General features: G+C 38.5%; 1 protein-coding gene and 1 long non-coding RNA gene across 6 annotated transcripts in view; one reads left to right on the top strand and one right to left on the bottom strand.

Moving 5' to 3' along the window:
- The window catches only part of CMC1 (C-X9-C motif containing 1), a 957521-nt gene that overhangs the window by 942796 nt on the left and 1061 nt on the right, over nt 1–13664 (bottom strand). The gene's annotated exons all lie outside the window — the stretch shown is intronic.
- Nucleotides 1987–13561, top strand: LOC127380691 (uncharacterized). 5 transcript variants are annotated; one of them, XR_007888556.1, is made up of 4 exons: nt 1987–5915; nt 6551–6711; nt 7854–8248; nt 10698–13561. It is a non-coding gene; the product is annotated as an uncharacterized LOC127380691 (long non-coding RNA). The 5 variants fall into 5 exon arrangements; XR_007888554.1 differs by having other exon boundaries at nt 1987–6711; nt 10698–10933; nt 11071–13561; XR_007888557.1 differs by having other exon boundaries at nt 1987–6711; nt 10698–11153; nt 12198–13561.

Genomic DNA, 13664 nt, shown 5'->3' with positions numbered 1-13664 from the left:
TTAAAAGAAGCAAGATAAAAGTAATTTTCTCACAATTTTGGTCAGAATCTCTGAGGGAAGAGTAATAGCTGCAGATAACTTAATAAAATCATCCACTTCAGCAGCAGAGTAGTTGAAGTTCATTGATAAAATATTTGAATGAATTAAAAAGACTGAAAAATGCCTCACCAATCTAATTAATCAAGGAGTACTTTGTAAGATCACATACAATGAATAAAATGCTTATTTTAGGAAAGAATAAGTAAAAAGTGCCAATTGATTAGAACTAATTGGAAGTTAAATGACACACCTTCGGGTGTCTTTTGGAGCACATTATGAAGAGTGAATATTTTGAGTCTCTTAAACCTGTTCAAAAGGCACTATTTTTTTCTGTTGATCTCTCAGCACAACTCAAATAATAATTTTTAAATTATGTTTTGAAACCAGAGGTAATTCCTCATCAGTAGCTGCTTAATAATAACTTTCAGTACTGCATCTGCAATATTGTATGGTGGAAAGATTGGTGCTACAGTGTGCTCCAAAAGTAAAGGAATTAAGCTGTGCTGACAATGATATGATACTGATGGAGTTGTAGATGTTGATCAGGCATATGTAGCTTAGTCTGTGCTCACTCAGCTGCTTAGAAGTTTGAGGAGGGGACGGTTAAATTGGGAAAGAAAGAACACTTGCCTAGAAATGCATGCCTTAATGTCAATGTAGGTGAAATCAGCAAAGTTTTCTAGAATTCAGTTTAGTTTGGTGCATTTTAAAGAATTATTAGCTGTCCAGTGTGCCATGGATGCCTTCCAAAGCTGCACTGAGATGTAACAGTGAAATCTTTTCAATCTAATTTTATATAAATGCTGTTTTAGCCAGTTAATAATTGCAAACTCGTTTTGGAGTGCATGGTTTCCACCAGAACTCTGTGGAAGCCTGTGCACAGAATTCCTCCTTTCAAACAAATACTTGTTTTACTGCACTGTTGTGTCCCTGCATAAAGCTGTTCATTTCCTCATATCCTGTTTTTGACTTCTGGGTGCAGCATGCAGAACAGCAACCACTAGTGGCAACCCACAAAATCATTGTAGCAGTTTGCTATATCTGAGGAATTTGCTGGAAAAGTTTATCTTTAAAGCATATGAAGGAAGCCCCTTGTAGTCAGTGTAGAGAGGAAGCACAAATATACAGGAATCAAGCAAACTTAAGTATGAACTATATACATGGACTGAGAAGTAGGTAATGAAAATTATCTCATTGACCCTGTGTGGTAATCTGTGACCTTTAGTCATCAGTTATCCATGGAAGATTTTTCCCATATAGTGGCTGAGACGTGACATATAATCCCTATTATGTGCAACATCAGGAAATGTAGAACACTAAAAATAAAAGTATTTTGTCTCCATAGCACAGTGGAATGAAAACAGATGCTAGGCAGCACATATGGCTGCCAGAAGCTGGGAACACCCATTTACAGACTTCATGCAGCTCAAAACAAAGGAACTCCAGGGGTGGCAGAGATTGTTCCAGGAAGATATCAGGATATCTGTCCTCTTCTCCCCACCCACACTCCCTGTCTTTTTAAAATAGAGATGGTAGTATATTACCAGTTAAGAATTTGATGGACCTTTTTAGTGTTTCTCAAAACTTAGCATTTGTTAAGTACAGGTATTATTTAAAATCTCTTAATTTCCACCATAGGTTCAAACCTCAGGTTTTGGACAAAATTTAATAATTTTTTTGTTTGTTTTCTGTAAGGAATTAAACAACATTAAAAATGTGTCATTTTTGAAAGAACTTCTGTTTCCGTGCTTCGTATCATAGAGAAGGTCAAGAAGCAAATTACAGACACATGACTTCCTTAAATACCATTGGTGCAATAGACCTAGGTCCTATCTATACGTTGAATATTTTTTGAAAGTTATTCAACATTATTGGCAGTAGTTAAGCTTCCTTTGTGCTACCTACATGGACTATATAAATTAGTGCTGGCAAAAGTCACTTCAATGATTGACCCTGTTTTTGAGATGTTTTTCTGTTGAGGTCACTGAAAATTTTCAGTAGAAGGAAAATGCTCAGAATGGTGAGCAGCTTTTTTTGAAAAGCAGTCTTAAGGTGTAAGGAATAACAATTTTTAAACATTTTATATTTACTAGGCTAAGCTATAGAAATAATTTAAAGCTTAAACCAGACTCCTATATCTTAATATAGAGTAAGTTATTTCTTGTTCTGGTGAATAATCTGGGTCTTTGATTTTGGAAAAAGTATGTTTAGTGACATATTGGAACCAAGAGTTCTAAAAGCACACTATCTATAATGGCTGTGAGATTTCAGAGTGGCATAGAGTACCTACAGAAAGTTGAAGGATGGAATCTAAGGATTGGCTCCTTTTTGAGATCTTATACATAGGGGAAGATATTATTTCACTATGTATTTTGGTTGTAATCGTCTCAGTATATGTTCTATTAATTTTATCCTTTTATTACATAATGCTATGGGTTATTTCATATCCATGGAACTTCAATAGTATAAGGTATGTCTCCCATATTCTTGAAATCCCAGGGGAACACCTTTTCCCCATAGAAAATCGTCAGCTAGCAGCTTACCTCTGTCACAGCCAAGAGGAAATGTTGGACTTATTTTAGATAAACACTTCATATCACTGTGTACAGACTCCCTTGTGAAACAGTTGTAAGGAAACCAGCTGAGATAAGAAGACGTCCAAGAGCAATGTTTAAGCAAGCTCATAGTAAAGTAGCTGGAACATTTGATCACAGCTTCTAAGAGCAGATGAGACCAGCAGCAAAGTACACAGTGGAAAGAAACTTGCTTCTTCCCTCTGCGTTACCAGTGTGGTGAGAAGGATAGAAGGTAATGTAATACATGAGAGTCCACGCTTGGCTTGTGTCAAAAGTCAAAATAATGTGGTTAAATTGCAGCAGTTTTTGCTTTTCGCCAAAGCATCAGGGAAATACATGATGTATTAAAATAAAGCTCACCACTGGCAAAAAGACGTATTGGCCAAAAGGGAAGTGCCTGTGGACTTCATTAAGAATTCTGGTTTGGTTTAGCATACCCCAAACTGGTTTTGATTTGGGTGTTTTCTTTTGTTCAGTTGTTGGGGTAGGAGTTTCTGTCTTAAGTACACATACTGGATTCCATGATGTTAGCAATGATGGTTTCAAAGAAAACGGGAAAAAAAAATAACATATTGGAATTTTTTTTTAAAAACCTCCACAATGGAAGTAGCAGCGCAAACAGGAGGCATTAGAAGCTGCAATTTAACACTGGAGGATAGAAAAAAGTAAGGTCAAGTTAGTGCTGGTAAGTGCATATGAAATTTGCATCATCTGGGTGTTTGTTTAGCAAACTAAACTAATTGTTTCATCTTTTATAAATGAAATGTTTTTTGACAGGATCCATCATCATGGAGCCTTACAAAGGCACACCGTGCCTTAAGCAAGCTCTTGCTCAAGTGTCAGAACTGTGCATGAGCTGCCTTTGAGAAGTTGTCTCAGCCCCTGACAATATTGTTAGTGGCATCAGTTATTTCTCTACTTCAAAGTCAGTATTTGATTATTATTTTTTAATATATCAATCCATTTGATTTTTTTTAACAAGGGTGAAAAGCCACGGTTCACATTCAGTGCAGCAGACGTTGCAATTTCTCTTTCTATGCACTGTGAGCAACTATATTCTACAACTTTATAGTTTTGTTTCAGATTTGGAGGCTTGCCACTAATTCATATTTGTACACTATTGCTGAAAAATAATTGATGAATGACAGAAGGATATGAACAAATGGGCGTTCATCCAGTCCTGGTATATAAATAAACTTCTGAAGACACAAGAAGATTTACATGCATTTCTGGCTCACAGAAACAAAATCCATGATAGAAAACAGACATTGGAAAGAAACAAGCACTTGCTGGAGTACATTTACCTTTTTTAAACTTTTTATTGCATTTACTTCACATACAGGACTGATTATTGTTCATGTGAGGAAATTCAGCCCTTTGCAAGTATTCGGTGAAAAATACAAAGCCCATCTGTGAACAGATCAGGGAGGCAACATGTACACTAGTGAAAGAGTGATTGAAAGATTGGGTACGTGAAAAACGGGGAGAGGAAATAATGTAACAGGAAGATTTACTGGCATATGATAACAAATTTAGTGGAAATTGACCAGAACCTATTATACTCCAAGAGTTTAATATTAAATTCACAACTGGGGAATATTTTCTTGAAAAAGTTGTATGAAAGAAGCAGTCTAGTCATGTAGTGTTATTTGTGAGTCAAGCAGGAGTCACCTCTAGCAGTACTGATCAGTAGAGTTTGTGTGTAATACATATTAGGAATGAAAACCACCACCATAACATAGGATTAGTTATTAATGTAACCAATATATAGTTAGATGGGCATAAAATAATACATAATAATAAATAATAAGATGGATATGTTCTACAGTGCAGCATAGTCAGGTGCTTTGGCCATCTTTTGGAAGATTATAGATGTAGCCAAACCCTTCCTTGCCACCTTTCTGCAACTTCAGTTGTTCTCTTCATTAACATGTGGTATCGATTACCTCCTGGGGCAACTCTCCCTGTTGTTTTCACTGTTAAAAGCCTTTCCAAATTTCCCTTCTTCTGAATTAGTGATTTTCATCCTCTGAAGCAGTCTCTGCAGTGCAGATCAAGGCAACTTTCAAGTGCAGCACAGGTAAGATCTGGAGACTTCCACGCCATCCCTGGATTCTGTCTCTTTCTTGCTTCCCCTGTGTATTGCAGGCTGACACCCCAGCCCCATACAGCCTCCCTGCATTCTTCAGCTCATGATAGCTGCAGTTCCTTCTTCTCTGGTGAGCAGTGGAAAGCAAGCCATGAGGATGACAGTAGCATAGCCTGATAAGTGAGTTCCATGAATGTGGTCCTCTGAGAGTGCCACAACCTTCATTTTTTGAGAGATTTTGTCCACCTCTTTGTATCATTTTAGCTCCTGTGTGCTTTTTGTCACCCTCAAACCAATGGTATATTCTCAGGACAACTGAATCCTCAGGTTGTATCATTTCAGTATTGTGTCCCTCAGTAATCATCCCTCACCAATACCCTCCTATGTTCCCAGCATTGTTCCTGTTACCAGTAGGTCTACTGGCCATCAACCACAGTCTCTGCAGGCCTGGTAACATAAGCCTTTCCTCACATCTTTTGGAGACTCATTGTCCTTCAGAAGCCAGAGAGGTGAGGGAGGTGTAAGGGGTCCACAAAGCAGGGGAGAGAGAAGCAGTGGTCGTTCTAAGGGAAGGGCATTAGGACCAACATTAGAACCTAATGTTTTTGTATGTTTATGCATATAGTTAAAAGGAGCCATGAGGCTTCCAGCCAAATTAAGTAAGCAGGTTTTACTTCCTGGGAAGATTGTTCCTCACACCTCATAGAAACATTACAGAAGAATGAAGAAGCTGCACTGGAAAATCAAAAAACTGGATTACATTTGCATGCTGTGCTACAGAGATCTGTTTTAAGGGTATGAATGCTGCTAAACTTTAAATTTAACTCCAGAGGATGATGCAAAAAAATACTGAACGGAGAAGAGTATTTTTATTTCATACCTTTTTGAAGGATTAATTATTGCTTTTTAAAATCTGCAAGGCGTGTAGGAGTAAAAATGCACAGCACAGCATCAAACCCATTAACGTGCTAATTCATTTAGAGGCAATATAAAAAAGTGTTTTCACCTATTACAGTATTTGCATCTCCATGCTGCTCTGTTACAGAACCTGTTAAGCAAGCCATCTCCTTGGTGTAGTTAAGAACCCCAGAGGGAGTACCAGCCTCATGGATCATGGGATATCCCATCATGAACAGCATGGGAGTAGCATAGATCAAGAGTGGGATGACAGGCACTGCAATCCTCGTCCTGCTCATGCAATGCAGTATTTGGTAACTGCTCGTAAATTAGCAGGGAAGATGTAAACATTAAACGGAAGCTGGAGGGAGGCTCGGGAGTGCTGTGTTCTGCGTGTTCCCTCCATGGGAGTGTGTCTATTGTACTGGGCGGCTTGGGAGCGCTGTGTGCTGTGCCACGCTACGGAGATGTTTGGCTTTGTGGTTAAAAGCAGTCATGCTGGTTTGGTGAAGCAACTTGGAGCTGGAGCATGTGCCTTGGGTTATGTTGGATTGCTGTAGCTTGTGCTGTGTTCCCATGGGTTGGTTTAATGTGCCGGCCCATATGGCCTGTAACTGCGCTCTGTTTTTGTGGTAATCTGAGAGCTGGCATGGTTCCTGCTTTGCTGTACTTTAACAGGAACTATCAGGAAAGACAGGATTGTTTGTGCTGAGTTCAATTCTGTAAATAAAACTTAGCATAATTAGTAGCTTTCCTTATTTGGGAGAATGGATGTTCGATTAGAAAGGTGAGGCAAACTTTATGTTGTATTCTGAGAATTAACTGTCACAATGAGCAATGCAAATGTAATACATTAGAATTTAGCTATTCTGTGATTATTCAAGTAATTTCATTGTGTTTTCAGTCTCTATGCTAGTGTGCTCTTTCACCATCATTACTTATGTTCCAGAGAACTGAGACCAGAATGTTTTGAGAGAAATTCTAGAAGATAGTGAGCAACTGGAGAAAAAAAGAAAAAAAGAAAAAAGAAAAAAAAAGAAGAAAAAAAAAGCCTGAGAATTTCGGGAGCATGCCTTTGGAACTAAAAGGTGCCTTTTCAATAAGTTAATGGTAAGATATAAAGTGAAAAATCAGCTTCTGTGGTTCCCTATCACAAGTCATAAGAGAGAAGTGAACTTGGGAGAAAGATGTCATGTTCAGTAGAGTTTCCCATTTAACTCTAAAGGTATGGGAAAGTAGAAGAACCTGTTAGAGTATCTGTGTCTTTTGGGAATGAGCTAAAGGCTACTTTTAGAACTTGTTAAAGATAAATGGGATTTTGATACTTAGTGTCAAAGAAAGTTTCCAAAAATACTAGAAAGGATCCTGATACATAAATTGCATTTTCTAACAGAAACTAAAATGTCGAATGTGACAGAGACTGATATTGTGTTGGAAATTTCTGAATAACATGTATTGCCTTTTCATGAAAACCAGACAAATTCATAGTACTTACTACCTGCAAATAAAAGAATGTGAGCAGTAGTAACAGCCCGGGTAATAGAAACCACACTATTTCCAGATTTAAAGAGCTACCCCCACTCTTCAAAGGCCTTCTGGTATAAAAGCTTCCAACAGAAGAGCATATGTGGGGTAACAAAGCTCAGGAAAAACCAGCTAACTAAAAAAATATGGTGAGTTGTTATTGCAACAATTCTATAGCAGAACAGCAACAACTTTGGCATGAGCTTATGATGAGAGACAGTACAAGACAATGTGTTCTCTCTAGCTGTTGTACAGGCACACATCGTATCACTAAGTTGTTCTCTGTAAAACTAGTTTTAAAACAATGTAGGGCATGATTGTTGTATAATGGTTAATTGATTTGTTGCAAAAATAAATATACTGGCTTTTTTCCTTCCTTGTCAGTAAGCAGTACTATAAAACATAGTGCCTCTTCTGAAGGTTTTTTTGCTTCAGAGTTTGCAAAGAATGTAGTAATATTCTAAAAGAATTGCATTGATGAAGAACACTTTTATGTGCTGTACCATAAGTTAAATGCACAGTAGATCTCACAGAAATTTATAAAATATTGAGGTTACTGCTTCCATATCCTTGGAGTTAAAAAAACTGCAGGTATACATATATCAAACCAAGTTACTTTTAACATAACATGTAGATGAAAAACTTTTTTCTAGAACATTAAAATGAATTCACTAATTCTAAAGCACATTTATTCAAAGTAATTCAAAAGGTTTTCTTGTCCCTCACAGGTGACAGCCAAGAATCCTAAATCTACGAAAGAAATCCTATGATCAGGATTCAGCTTTTTGAGGTGTCCAGAAAAGAAGATATGCTCTTGGAAGCTACATTGGACTGAAGATAACTTAGACTGACATTCCCACATTCTAATATGCACACGCCATAGCAAAGCGTTGCCTAAATAATTCCCGAATATTCAAACATGTAATCCTGGCCAAGACTGAAAGCTGTTGCTGCTGCAACTTCTGCTGCCTCTACCAACAGTGGCTACAGTCATAGTGAGCAATGTGCATATAAGAGACATTGATCTGGATGTTTTTGCACCGACTAAAGACGGAGATAATGTGTTCTTACGTTTCTTTATGAAAAATGGGAGACCACTAAAGAGCGTGAAGAATCTACACAGGTAAATGGGAGCAATATAAATGAGATAGTAGAAAGAGAAAATAAGCATTGTAAGTTGGGTGAGAATAGAACAGGAGAGCATAACCTAAATGTAAAAACATATTTAATTTGTTGCATTTGGTACTTTTTTTGCTCGTTCTCCTACTAAATACATCAAGAATAAAATACTAAGCAGAAACAGCACCATTGAAACAAACAGTGGGGGATAGCAGCATGATGTCTTGCAAAGAAACATTAAAGACCTAGAAATACCAATATATTAAAGGATCTAAAGGGATAACAAAAGATTATTAATGCATTTCTGATCATCTTTGCTTAATATTAGTATCTAATGAAAGCAGCAAAGTGCAAGAAACAGCTAGCAGTTACCATTTTAAAATACTGCTGTTGAATTACACAGCTCTTATTGAAATAAATAGGAGCTGCTGCTCCTGAGCTCTTTTACAAATTAGGCCACCTGAGAAATTTCTGGGTAGCTGATTTGAAACAAGTAATTGTTAGGCAATTGTAAGCTCAGATAATACTTACAGTTAAGAATAATTATGTCCGAGTCTTGTGTACATTTTACTTGTTCGGCTATACAACCCTCTTTTTTTTCTTTTTTTTTTTAAATAATATTGAAGTATACATCTGATTTTTGTAATCACTTTCTCAAAGACTTCTCAAAAAATTATTCTCAAAAGCCTAAGAATTGTCTATTGACACAGGTAATCTGAAAAAATGCATTTGAGAAAATGGAATTTTTAGTAAACAGGTTGTCTGAAAAATAAGCAACTTAAGTCAGCTGGAAAAGAATATTCACAAATGCAATATTGTAGTATAAACTTCCTCTTCTAAACTGCTTTGTAATTGTCAGAAACACACAGTAAGCACATTCCCTGTGCTGTGGGCTATAAAACAGTAATTCAAATTTTAGGGCACCTAGTACCAAATTGAAAACATCATGGTCCAGTGATTTGAAGCACCGAGCCAGTATAAACTCTAGCTGCCGGGATGAATTTGCTCAAAGGAGTTGTTCAGTAATTTGTTGAATAGGTAACTTCAAACCATCTGACTGTCCGTGGTTCTGCTTTTCTGTGTCTGACTGGACCCTTCATAGTCAGACCAGACTCTTCTTTTTGATAGCTCCTCCTTTTTGTCTTCCCCACTTTCGGTGCTCAGATTTATTGTTTACTGATATCCTCGTGTGTGCCAACCCCCAGCCCTCTTTCAGTTGGATGTTCACAGGACATTTACTAAGCTCTTTTAGTTGATCTTTGCCTCAGATCATCCCGTATCCAAATATTCAAGAACTTGTGGCCTCCTCCTCTTTTCTCTTTGACCTCATAATAAGCTGTGTGGGTCCACTGGCCACATCTTAATGACATGCTCTACTTCAGTGTCTCTAACTGGAGGCTGTACCATCTGTCTCTCTCGACTCTTCCCTGAAAGTTTACTTTCCTTGGATTACCACAAGAACCACACTACCCAGTTATGAGAAAGGACATGCAAACACACTTTGTGATGTACTTGTCATCAATTCCAGTCAAAACTGGTGGTAAATTGAAGCTATGCAGGAAAGGTTGCCCTTTCTATCCCCCTCCCTCCACCTCCCAGCAATTACAAATCAGGTGTCAGAACAGATAATCATAGAATCATAGCATGGTTAAGGCTGGAAGGGACCTTAAAGATCATCAGGTTCCAACCTCCCTGCTATAAGCAGGGGCACCTCACACTAGACCAGGCTGCACAAAGCCTCATCCAGCCTGGCCTTGAACATCTTCAGGGAGGGGGCTTCCACAACCTCCCTGGGCAACCTTACTATCCTCATGGTGAAGAATTTCTTCCTAATTTCCAAACTAAATCTCCCCTCTTTCAGTTTAAAACCATTACCCCTTGTCCTATCACTGCCCTCTCTAGTAAAAAGCCCCTCCCCAGCTTTCCTGTAGGCCTCTTCAGGCACTGCAAGGCTGCTATAAGGTCTCCCCAGAGCCTTCTTTTCTCCAGGCTGAACAGCCCCAGCTCCCTCAGCCTGTCTTCATAGCAGAGGTGCTCCAGCCATTTGGTCATCTTTGTGGCACTTCTCTGGACCCTGTCCAACAACTCCATGTCTTTCATGTGCTGAGGGCTCCAGAATTGTACACATTATTCCAGGTGCAGCCTCACCAGAGCAGAGTAGAGGGGCAGAATCACCTCCCTGGCCCTGCTGGCCACACTTCTTTTGATGCAGCCCAGGATCTTGCAGCACAAGAAAGCTTTTTCCTAGACAAGGAATTTCAGTACAAATGTATTTAATTTCTATGACCAGCTCCTGCCTTAGCAACACCTCCATGTATGCTGCTCAGGGAAAGTGTATCACAGTTTAAGACTAAATTGACAGTGAGAAGACTAGATGGACTTGGATACTAAAGCACTTCTCCTCACAGATAAATATTTATGTTAAAAAATGACACCACTTCCATCTTCTGCAGGAGAGACGGTGCAGCCCAGGAGGGAGGCCAAGTGAGCAAGCATGATATTCTCTAACACAACCTGCCGCTCCTGCAGTGCAGAGAATGGTGTGGTCCGAAGAAAGTCAGGTGGGTCCCCACTGCTAGCATTGGGGCTTCTCCTGGACCTTCTCCCCAGCAACACACTGTCAGCACCACTCACAGCCTGCTCCACTGGGAAGTTCTCCACACCTTGGCAATGGTACAGCAATTAACAGGTTAGTTACAGGGGACTAATGGGAGGGTAAACAGAGCTTAACCAGTCCAGCCTCTATGCCAAACTGTCATAATGTGGCACGTTGTTCTTGGAGGAGGTGGGAATGGCAACCTGACAATGACCTGGTGTTTTTTCAAGCGTCTGACTGCAGGAACGCCTACTGATGATACACATGGCAAGGATATGTCAGGCAGATGTGTTGAGTCATGGACACAGCTCAGGTGAGAGTGTCAGGCAGTGCACTGACAGGGTGCACCCATAGAGATCCACTAGCCTGTGCTCATGCTGGTTCAGCAATGTCATTTGAAATACAGTTGTGTAAGTATGCATGGCTGGACTTTTCTTAAATGCCATGAAATTAATTCAGAATCAAGGCAGTACAGGTATGTTGGTAACTGTCATATTGTACTAACGCAACCCTACTCAATTATTTGATCAGTTATTTCACAATTATGTTAATGAATTACAATGAAATTTAAAAATGCAGTAGAATATGTAAATTTTTTACAAATGTAAATCTTTGATATTCAAATGTGCAGTGTTTGTTTGTACCTTATTACAACTGTATACAATGTGGAGTATGTAGTGTAGGGGAAACAACATCCTGTCATAAATACTTTGGATCAAAAGTGCAAATTCCACTTTTATCTGTGTAGTTTGCAGAACACTGAGAGCTGTGATCATTCGTTTACAGAGTAGATAAATGTAGGTAGTTTCACAAGTAGGCAAGTTTTATGCCCTTTTAAGTCTGATTCCAGAAAAGCCACAGAGAAAGGTAAGGTTTTATTAAACAGCAAGTCAACTAGAATAAAAGCAGCAAATAATGTGGAATAGATGGGAAGTTTGTAGATACCAAGTATAGTAATATTTAAAGATCATACATAGAGCTGTCTTACTGCTTAGACAATTGAACGCTAAGTACTGTTACAGTAAATAGTTTGCTTACTAGAAAAAAATAAATACTGAAACAAGCAGTGAAAACTGGTTTAAGTAGACAATAGTTTTGAAAACCTGTATGGTACTTCTATCTGTATTATGGTCTCCAACTATGAGAACAAGCAAGTCTCCAATAAATTGAAATAGGAATTTTGTGTATATCATCTCAAGGGCATTAATTTAAAATGTCATACAATAACTGTAAAGGATTTGACATAAACTGATAGTACTTTATGGGGGCAGGTGGCATCCAGCAAAGAAATCCCGCTCCTGTCAAACTACTTAATTTCAATTCATGCTTAATACTAATTCTATGTTTGTTTTAGCAGGAATCGCTTGAAAGATGATGAACAGTCTAGTTTTACTTCTCCGCTTCTGAACACCATAGAGGCAGCTGCTTGCAGTCTTGTAAGAACTTGTCCCACAGTGCTACGTAGCCAGGAATGCAGCCACTCAACACACACATAGAAGTATTATGGATAAAACCAATATAAATAGTAAGCCAGTAACATGCCATGCAGGTAGCCTAGTGTATGGTGAGAATTAAATGGGAAGCAACTTAAAGGAATTTCAAAGATGACTAAAGAAAATGCTTGTAGGAATGTCAGACTTTCCTCCTCTATTTACTCCCACATGACACAGACTGAACATGCCTGACCATGCACATGCAAAGACCAGCAACTGCCAAGACGAAACTCTGTCTTTCTGCAATGTATAACAATTTTGCTGTCCTCAAGCCAGATTGCTATCTACTACTTGGCTCAGGATAAATGAGAGCAAAAGGCAGACTTCCCACACTAAGAACAGCCTGTTTACTAAACAGCTGGAGCTAATGAGAACATAGTACACGAATGTTTGTGCCTTGTTCTCTTTCTGCTGTATGCATTAATGGTTCTCTGAAGGCAAAAACCTTTAAACAAATGGAGTCCTGCTGTTTTCTCTGGTCCTCCAGTATTCATTGTAGCAGCTCTGGTTCTCTATACATGATTTATTTTAACAGGTCCTATGTATAAATTTGAGAGTTGGAAAAAAACCACAACCCTGTTCTAATCAGCAAGCCCCAAACTCTGAAGCACTAGGTAGAGCCCTGCAAGCGTTACCACCTTCTTCTTCTGCAAGAAACACTCTTTCTTATCTTGCCTGAAATAGAAGAAAACACAGCTTAAGGCTCAGAAGTTATGCAGCTGCAATAAACCTGGGCTGGAACAGATAACTTACTGTCCCTTCTAGGCAGATACCATTATTTTCCATAATCCCTGTGCAGCACTTACATATTAGTTTAATAGGTTCCTTAGAAACTGGCAGAATGACATTATGCTAAATAAGCAATATTTACTAGAAATTCCTCTGATCCTTCCCTTGAGGCATAATTGAATATTACAACTGACTCCTCAAAGGCAGCTGCTCCATTTCCAATCCCTTTACTTCTTAGGAAAATAATTTTGCAAAAGGAAAAACCTTCAAATTATTACTATTCAGTTGAAATAACTATCTTCAGATACCAATTTGTGTACCGACTTGGATGCAGTGTTCCCACTGATACCTCCTTTTCTGACTTTACATTGCGAATAATTCATGGAGTGGAACAGGCTGGAGTAGGTAGGCTTTTGCATTTCACACAACAAAACAAAAATTACTAATTGTGTAACTTCATACTGTGAAATATGTTGTTAATCTTGTAAAAAAAATCTATGACCATAATGTTTATGGTCGTGTATTTTCCTTTTGGTGGGAGGTGTCTTGCACTGTAAATATTTTTCATGCTCATACCTAAAATAACACGGATCTTAGGCTTC

The sequence above is a fragment of the Apus apus genome, chromosome 2, assembly GCF_020740795.1.
Source record: "Apus apus isolate bApuApu2 chromosome 2, bApuApu2.pri.cur, whole genome shotgun sequence".
Classification (NCBI taxonomy): domain Eukaryota; kingdom Metazoa; phylum Chordata; class Aves; order Apodiformes; family Apodidae; genus Apus; species Apus apus.
Note: the sequence above shows the minus strand (reverse complement) of the source record. Positions and strands in the feature narration are given on the sequence as shown.